We start from the raw sequence: 9,219 nt of genomic DNA, 5'->3' as shown, positions 1-9,219 counted from the left end.
CTTACCTTTGACATCTAATTATCAGTCGTGCAGATACGTAAACATTCACGAATGTGAATCGGTTATTCTCATTGGAGGACAGAAGCAAGCAAGCAAACTGGCAAGCTTGCAAGCTGGCAAGCTAGCAAGCAAGCACAAGAATCCGTTTGCCGATCGAACGTTAAGACGATCAGGCTAATTAGAGGGAGTAAAACGATTAGTCGGAGTCCAAGTACATAGATATAGGTAATCGAATGTGGGGAGTGGAAACAAAATAGCAGATTGTGAGAGCCGGACTAAAGAGAAGAGAGCCTTTAGACATAGCTATTTGGTATCTCTACCTGTCTAGTATGTACCTGTCCGACGTGTAGGATCGTTCGATGGGAAGTACTCTCCTATCCCTCTCATTCGGTGTGCTCTTCGACACCAACAAAACAGGACGAGGTTTACCCTGTTCGCATAGCCAAACGAATCGCTCCGTTAAGCGCTCTAATCACCAACCCACTACTCAACGAATCAGAACCTGTCATTTACGAACACCTAGGATAAACGATAACAAACACTACGACGATGATAATGATGATGATGATGAAGATAATGATGATGATAATGATGCTGATGATATGTACAATGTGTAAAGATGAATACCAACATATAGTAGAATTATAATTGATAGAAAATATATGTGTAATATAGTTTTTCTACACGATTATAATACTTAAACACGACATTTGTTTATTATTATTCTATTCAACGAACGATAACGGTATTGAAATGAAATATTGCTTTGTAACCAGGGATCGCTTTATAGTTTGTTCGTTTCTAACGTAGATATTTCTTTTTCGTTCGTTAGTTTGTAATTATTTATTTCGAAGTGTCTAGAGTCAAACGCGATTCTTGGTGTAGATGTAAATATCAAAGCTAGGCATCATTGCGGATATCTCCGGAGAACGATCGTTGTATCTCTTTCTCTTTCTCTATACCTCTCTCTACCTCTCTCTTTTTCTCTTTCTCTTTTGGCTTTTAAGCGAAACGAATACGTCAAGATCGATAGAACGATTAAAAGGGTATTTTCTAAAGTTTACTTCGTTCCCTCGGCGTCGAGTTTCATTTTTGTTTCTCTCTCTCTCTCTCTCTCTCTCAAGCAATGTTTTCCATTGAATTAATAAGCCTTTTTTCACGATTTAAAATAAACAATTAATTCATTTTTACATGAATAATATGCATCAAAGACGATATGAAAGAGAAAAAGAAGAGAATAATAAAAAAAATCGAATAAATTATTTGACAATGTAAAGGAAGAGTCATGCGTATTACGTATTCGTTTATTCGGTTTTTTCTCGTTAGGATGCAATTAATTGGAGAGGGGTTAACATCCCTTTAAAACGATTCCCTCATACCCCATCAGCCAACACAACTAGCTACTTCTACCCAAGCGCAAGCGTCTACTATACCAATGAGACTTTTCAACGTGTAGGATAAATCTGATCACGAAAGGGCTTATCGAACAAGGAAGGGTTCATCGATGCGATGCACCAAACTCCTGCACTCGTAGAACGCAACTTCCTACGGATTTGTCGTTTACCCGTTTACGGGGTAAGTTTTTCAAGTAAACCAATTTAACTCGAGCAAATGTAAATAATAATGATAATTATAATGAAAATAATATATATGTATATATATATATTACAAAAACTTATATCAATTTCAAAATTAACTTTACGTAAAAACCACTAATTTGTTGATTCGCAAAATTCACTTTATTACACGACAAATCTAATTAGAGTATAAATACATTACCGACCAAAAGTTTGGATACGCGTATTAGTATGTAAAAATATTTGGAAATTATTGCAAGTTCTCTCAAACCCTTGATTAATATATTAAAGCCTGTATACATTGATATAGGTACAGTTTTAATACAAAAGAAGAATAATCGTCGAATCGATATCGCGATATAGAAACGTTCCTCATTTGGTGACTAAATGGTTACATAAAAGGGTTGAATTGTTTCATTTTGAGCGAATAGTAGTAAAGGGAACACGTTTGCAGGATGTATCGATAAAAACCGCAGTATCGATGGTACGGGGAAAGGAAGAGAAAGAGCAGTAGTAGGTAGGTAGGTAGGTAGAAAGAAAGAAAGAAAGGTAGGGTGAGTGAAGGGTGGCAGAGGTAAAGGGGGGTGTTGAAGGTGGGTTGTGAATTTGGTTGGGTTGGTTTTGGGAGGGTATGGACGAGATGCGAGGCACACGCTTTTCTGCTGGCAACTGCAGTTCTCAGAGCCGTAACGCGTGACAATATGGGAATTTAATAGCACAATGCCGATGTGGTAGGGGTGAAATAACACCGTAATAACTGCCTTCACCGGCAAATAGAAGTCGCACGGCTTCGCCTCCATCGGGCACCAACACGGCGGCTGTGTTGTGTCGGTTTATCGCGAACAGTACGGTAAATGGAATTTCGTTAATTCCTCTCCAGTGGTAGGAACGCACGTACCTAGTTATATATATATATATCGTATATGTATATGTACGTATGTATGAATATATTCCTATATGTATGTGTGTTAGAAAAAGAGAGAATAGAAACGCATCGAGCTACGAGAGAACGATAACGGTGGACCACCACCGAGTTTCTCCTCCTCCTCCTCCTCCTCCTCCTCTTCTTCCTCACCCTCCTCTCGTAATTTCGCGTGTATTTCTCAAGCAAATTGCTCGCATTATAACGTCGAGTAGATTGCTTAATTATCGTCACCAACACGGCTTTTTATGTTACCCTCTCTTTCTCTTTCTTTCTCGTGGGAAACAGTGAAAATATTTACGAAGAGTATTTTTTCCTTCCCGAATCATAGCGCGAAACGAACTAATTTTTCTCTATTTCCTTTTTGCGTTTGATTTTTATTTTTCTTTATATTTTTATCTCTCTCTCTCTCTCTCTGTCTTTTTTTTCTGTATACTTTCCGAGTTTGTCAAAGCAACAACGTCCGATTCGCAAGGCAGATTTTTATTCCCAACTGCTTCGTTCGGATTCGAGCTATCGCGTATTGTCAAATTCTCGAGAGAAGGTATCCGTCAGAGTAACGTGAGACATATCCACTAGCAACAGCCGCAACAGCAACAGTAACAGCGGGGGAACAGAACAGTAGTGGTAGAAGTAGTAGTAGTAGTAGTAGTAGCAGTAGTAGGAGCAGTAGCAGTAGCAGTAGCAGTAACGTATAGCGTTGCTCAAAATCAGTGAGAAAAATTGGATCGGAGTAGGAAGACTCGAAATGTCGAGCGCAATTCGAGCAACACGAAAGTGCTCGAGAAAACTCAATATTCTTCGTTCGCGTTCTCTACAAATTTAACACCGGAGATTTTCTTCCAAAGAGCCGTAACACGAATATACGGATGAAATTTACGATATTTTCCCCCATCGAACAAAGATATTCCATACGATCATTAGACTTTCACGAATCGTATACACACACACACACACACACACGCACGCACGAACATCCCGTTCAAATTTATTACTTACAACTTTTCTTTCTCTCTACTAACGCATGAAAAATATCATAAGAGAGTGAGAGAAAGAATATCGTTAAAATTCTTTCCATCGTACTCCCCACCCCTACTCCTCCTCCTCCTCTTTCTGCACTCTTCGATCCTTTTTTTCTTGTTCTTTTTCCCTTTCTCTTTCTTTTTCTTTTTTTTTTACTTTGTCTTTTTTATTTTTTCCAGGCTATAAATTTCGTTTAATGTTCACAAAGGTATACACTCGAAATCTCCTCAGGGAACTCTTCGTAGGAAGCAGCCGTCACGCGAATACTACACGAAACGCGTCGACACTCTCGAGAGCTTTCAGCCAGCCCAGTACGAATCTCATTTGTCATCGGGACTTCTGTCAAGCTCGAGAATCTTCCCTCTTCTTACCCGTTCGCAGCTTTCGAACTTTGAATTCTTTCGATTGCCACGCGGAAATCTCTTTTCTTTCCCCAAGACCCTAAGTAAAAACAAACTTTACCGTTCCTCGCTGGTAAAATATATATATATATATAAAGGAAGAAAACGCAATATCGACAACGTTCGATCCAACATTTATAATTTATCGTTTTCTTCCTCTTTCCGACCGAAAGAAAAAAGAAAAGAGACAAAATTAGAAAGGAAGCCGGTGCTCGAAACGATGAAGAAAAATTTAATCAAGACGAATCTAGACAAATATATATATATATGTCTCCTCGATATTACACATGTTCGAACTAAAATAATATCAATGAAGTAAACCGCACGAATTTTTCCACGACGAACGAGTCGCAATTAATCGTAAAATCGGAATAAAAGGAAATTTGAAAAAAAAGCAAAAAAAAAAAGAACTAAATAGAAAGACAAGAGCAACGAGGATCTATTCTACTTAAGAAAATTAAAATTGTTATTGATTTCGAAAAAAAACATTCGTGCAAAGTACGACTTACGAAGCACGAAAGTTTAATTTTAAATATTTGATTAAATTATCCCTTCTTTTACTTTCTTCCTCCTCTCTCTCTTTCTCTTTCTTCGCCATCGTATCTCGCGTTGTTTTTCCACCCCTCGTGTTCCATTTATCCGAAATTAGTTGACCATGGGGGGTTTAGACGTTGTTACATAATGAGATAAGTCTTGCACATCTCGTTTGTTCGCTGATTTAACGATTGACCGATATAAAATTAATTTCCGGCGTAGTCGGCCCTCCCCCTCCCCCCATCTAACTGCTCTGCCACCCCTTTCCTCCCTCTCTCTTTTATCCCCGTTCTTCTCTCCGCGTTCCAGCAAATTGCGTTACACGTGGCGCGAGAACGCGGAGGGACACTTTATTATTCCGCGATGCTCGTCCATTGTTTCCACGGGGTGAGATTAATGCGCACGGAGGAAAATTCACGTCGCTATAATTGCCACTACTATATTTTCCCGGCGTTACACACGCTCAGGAGAAGCTTCGCGCAAGCTCGTTCGTCCGAATGAAATTTTCTTTTTTTTTTCGTTTTTTTTTGTTTTATTGTTTTTTTTTTTTTTTTTTTTTCTATTTACCTTATGAGACCAGGAGAATAAAATCTATCGACCCGTTTGGGATTATACTCCGGGTGGTGGTCCTTTGCGCGTCGATTTTTTTGATTAAGTACGCGAAAATGAAAAAAAAAAAGAAAAAAGAAATATCGTTATTAATAACTCTAATTAAATACGAAGAATTTAAGTGTATAAAAAACCTTAAGAAGTATTCCATTGTCATTATAATTTATCAATTATATAAAAATGTCGAAATTAACGAGACGAAAACATTCGTGGAAACATTTTTGTATGACGAGAGGAGAAGTTTATTAGGTTGCTTCCGTTTTTGCTTTGCTTAGGTAGAAATACGATGGGCGTTTCGTCGTATTGTCGGTTACCGTTTCTCCCTCTCTTTGAGAGTTCATGGGTCGGGAGAGAAAATTATCCGAAATTTCGTTGGCGAAATCGGAATCGGAAGCACAGGTTGGAGATAATTTCGGTTCTGGCGCGGCAAAACATCGTGGTCGGCCCTTTGCGTAATTGCCGCCACGCCGGTGTTTATGGCGCCACACCACTGGACGGTCTGTTGGTGTTGTTGTTGCCGCTGCTGCTTCTGCTTCTGCTGCTTCTGTTACCTACCTACGCCCATATAATGCCCTGTTTTCCGCAATTCGCAGAGACATAGCGCCATCGAGAATCCAATAGAATGAGATAGAGATAGTTTAGCGAGAGTTAACCTACGAGAGAGAGCGAGACAGAAACAAACGTACGCGTCGCGCTTACGTAGAGACATCAATGGTCCGAATAACGATGAACGAATGAACGAATGAACGAACGAATGAACGAACGAATGAACAATCGAATGAACGATCGAACGAGCGAACGTATTCGACCACTTACACGCTTCTACGCTTATATCTATCCTAGGCAAGTACAGTAACACGCGTTCGTACACGATACTCTCGCGCGAAACCAACGATTTTCACGAGTTTCTCCACAGAAATACGCCTCTAAAGCTACCAGTTACGTTCGCACCCGTGTATCGACTAACTCCGTGTCTGCCATGTGTCATCCCCAACATACTATTCCTAACGAATACACTTTAACCCCTTCTACACTATCCTAATGTCATACGTTGCTTCTTATTCTACTTCTTTCTTTCTTTTTATAGAAAGAACAAACTTTTTCGATTAAAATAAATATATCATTTATTACCAATTGTTTCCTTTTTCTTTTGTTGAATTTTACGTATATTTTGTTTTCTCTTTTTTTAAAAAAAAACCACGTTGATTAGTTCGCGATTCGTGTATTATACGTGTAAATGACAATTGCATACACGCTCGAGGACACCATCACTATTTATTTTCTTTCTCTCGTATTTCTTCTCACACCACTACCACCCCTCCCCACGCCACCCCCGCCGTATCTTCTCTTTCTCACATCTTTCGTCTTCATTTTCCTTTCATTTCGCCGAGCGTTGAATATTTCAGCAGGACAGATCGTTGCTTTTTACGGTCTCTTTGGCCCTTTTCGTAAAAACTTGAAAAGATATTCGCGTCCAACTGCACGCAAGTTCTCCGTATACTCGTTTTCGGATTACAATTTGAATTATTCGGTTTAGCGTTTGCGCGCACACGGCCACCAACGAAAACTAACGCGTGCGGGCTACCTGAGTATACGTATAACGTACGTCCTTTTTCTTTTTTTTTTCTTTCTTTTTTTTTAAACTAGTCGCTCCTAGACGCGTATTTTCTCTTTCCTTTTTTCCTTTTCGAAGTTATTTTTTCCTTTTTCTTTCTTCCCTTTCTCTCTTTTTTGTTCTTTGCCAAGGTATATTTAAATTTAAGGAAAATCTAACTTCCCTCGTGGGGAATTGGAAAGGCAAAACAGCTCGCGTAGTTTTATTAGCTTGTACCTTGTCTCTCTCTCTCTCTTTCTCTCTCTCTCTCTTTATCTTTCTTTCTCTATCTTTTTCTCGCGTATACACCTCGTGCATTTATGAAGATTCGAAGAGGAAAAAGTAAAGGATGAGAAGAAAGTAACGTCGTCTCGTAACTGGAAAGGGTACTTAGGTAAAAGCTCGTAATTAAAATTTCTTCTGGCGGTCCATGCGAAAAGAGTGGCTCGTGAAATTGGAAAACACGAGAAAGAAAGAAAGAAAGAAAGAAATAAAGAAAAAAAAAAACGAAGAAGAAAGAGAGATAAAGAGAAGGAAAGTATGGACTTCATTCGAATGCATTTTCGGAAAGGAAAGATCGTTGCCACGGCTCCAAGTGCAAAGTAGCAGCAGCGAGAGAGAGGTAGCAGCGGTGCGTTAAAGCGAAACCTATTGCGAATCTAATTAGATTCTAATTGGCGCGATCGGCGGATGAAGATTCGCCATGATATTGGCTCGATATGCACCACCATTCTTTAACATAAGGAAGAGAAAAAAAAAAAGAAAAAAAAAAGGAGAAGAATAAGAATAAGAATCTACTTTTCTCTGCATGGTAACGGAAAACAAATTACGAATAGAATAATCTCGAGAGTTGTCGTCGTCGTCGTCGTAGTCGTCGTTGGTTAAAGTCATCTCTCTCTCTCTCTCTCTTTCTCATTCGATTGGTATGATTTGTGTGTGATTTTCGTAGGATTCCCAGGACTACTAGAGAGATACTGGTAGGGAAGGACGCATCCGTGCAAGCTGCCAACGGGACCACCATGCCTCTCGACTAGCCAACGCGTGAGCGACGACGGTGCTTATGTGTGCTATGAGCCTGAGAGGGTGTAACGAGAACGAACCAACCCAACCAACGAACGAACGAACGAACGAACGAACGAGAATGAGAGAGAGAGCAAGAGGAAGAGAGAGAAACCATTCAAACACTGATAAGAGACTCAATTATCGAACTATCACAGGGCGGACCGTTCCGTTTGCATTTCCAATTATTTGCTGGAAAACGGTCTGCCAATACCGGGTACTCTCGATAACGCGTTCCTCTCATTCCTCGGACTACCCTCTCGCGGTCCCTCTTCCATCCTCCCTTCACCTTCCCTTTTCCTGTTCGTTCACTCACTCCCATCTCTCTCTCTCTCTCTCTTTTCTCTTTTCTCTTTTCTCCAGCCGGCACCCGTTTTGTCAATCGACTCGTACGTAGATACTTCTTCTTTGTCTCTTTGTTTATCGGACATCTTTTCATCTGTCTCTCTCTCTCTCTTGTGTTTTCTTTTTTCTTTTTTTCTTCCTCGATGTTTGAATATTATTTTTTAACGGGATTTTTCTTTCTTTTCTTTATCTATCAATAAATGTAGATATATTTTATTTTTTGAGATCGAAGATCTAACGGGAGGTAAAATAATTCGAAGAGAATTTTCTTATCGATCGATATTCTCTTTCTTTTTGTCTGTCTGTCTCTCTCTCTCTCTTTTTCTTTTTCCCTCTCGTCGTAGCGCACTTTTGTCACGTAGATAATTTTCGCTATCGAACGACATGACTGGGACAATATTCCAATAGACACCGAGGCATAATCTCCGAGGAAATCACGACGCTACCACTTTCCTCGCCGTTGCTTCCTGTAGACGACGTATTCCATTACGAATTTCATGTCGCTTATCGCTACTCACTTCTGAACTACTACCAGAAAAAAAATTGAAAAAAATAGAAAAAAGAAAAAAAAACGAACTCATGACCGGTAATTATATTTCGATTAAATTCAACGGCAGGAAAAATCGATAAACTAATAATAATAATAATAATAATAATAATAATAAAACCATTTTTAATATAAACAATATTTATAACGGCCAATAAAATATAACAAACAATATAAATAGAAAATTCTATCTGTATTTTGATGTTATGAACAATTTTGTATAAATAAAATAAATTTCCCCGCTCCCCACCCCTCCCAAAAAGAAAACAAAAAATAGAAAAGGAAAAGATTGATTGATTGATGGATGGATGGATGGATCGATTAATAGAGTAGTAATCCCTAGTGACGTTAACTATGTTTCGATCATAAAGGAGGTATAGATCGTAGGTTAGGGTGATGGTAGTGTTGCTGGTATCGTCCGTCCATGCGTCCGTCCGTCTATCCGTCCATCTATGGTATCTCGCGTAACGTATCGAGACAGGAAGGAAGAATCGTCGGACAAATTTCGCGCTCGGCCCTCCGTGAAATCGAAGAGCTTCCCATGCTTCGAGCGGGCTCCCTTCGCGCTGTAAATTCGCGTTTGATGTCACTCGGTGCGTCAATCCGCA

This window comes from Polistes fuscatus, unplaced genomic scaffold (genome assembly GCF_010416935.1).
Source record: "Polistes fuscatus isolate 324 unplaced genomic scaffold, CU_Pfus_HIC Scaffold11, whole genome shotgun sequence".
In the NCBI taxonomy this organism is placed as follows: domain Eukaryota; kingdom Metazoa; phylum Arthropoda; class Insecta; order Hymenoptera; family Vespidae; genus Polistes; species Polistes fuscatus.
This window is presented reverse-complemented; position numbering follows the sequence as displayed.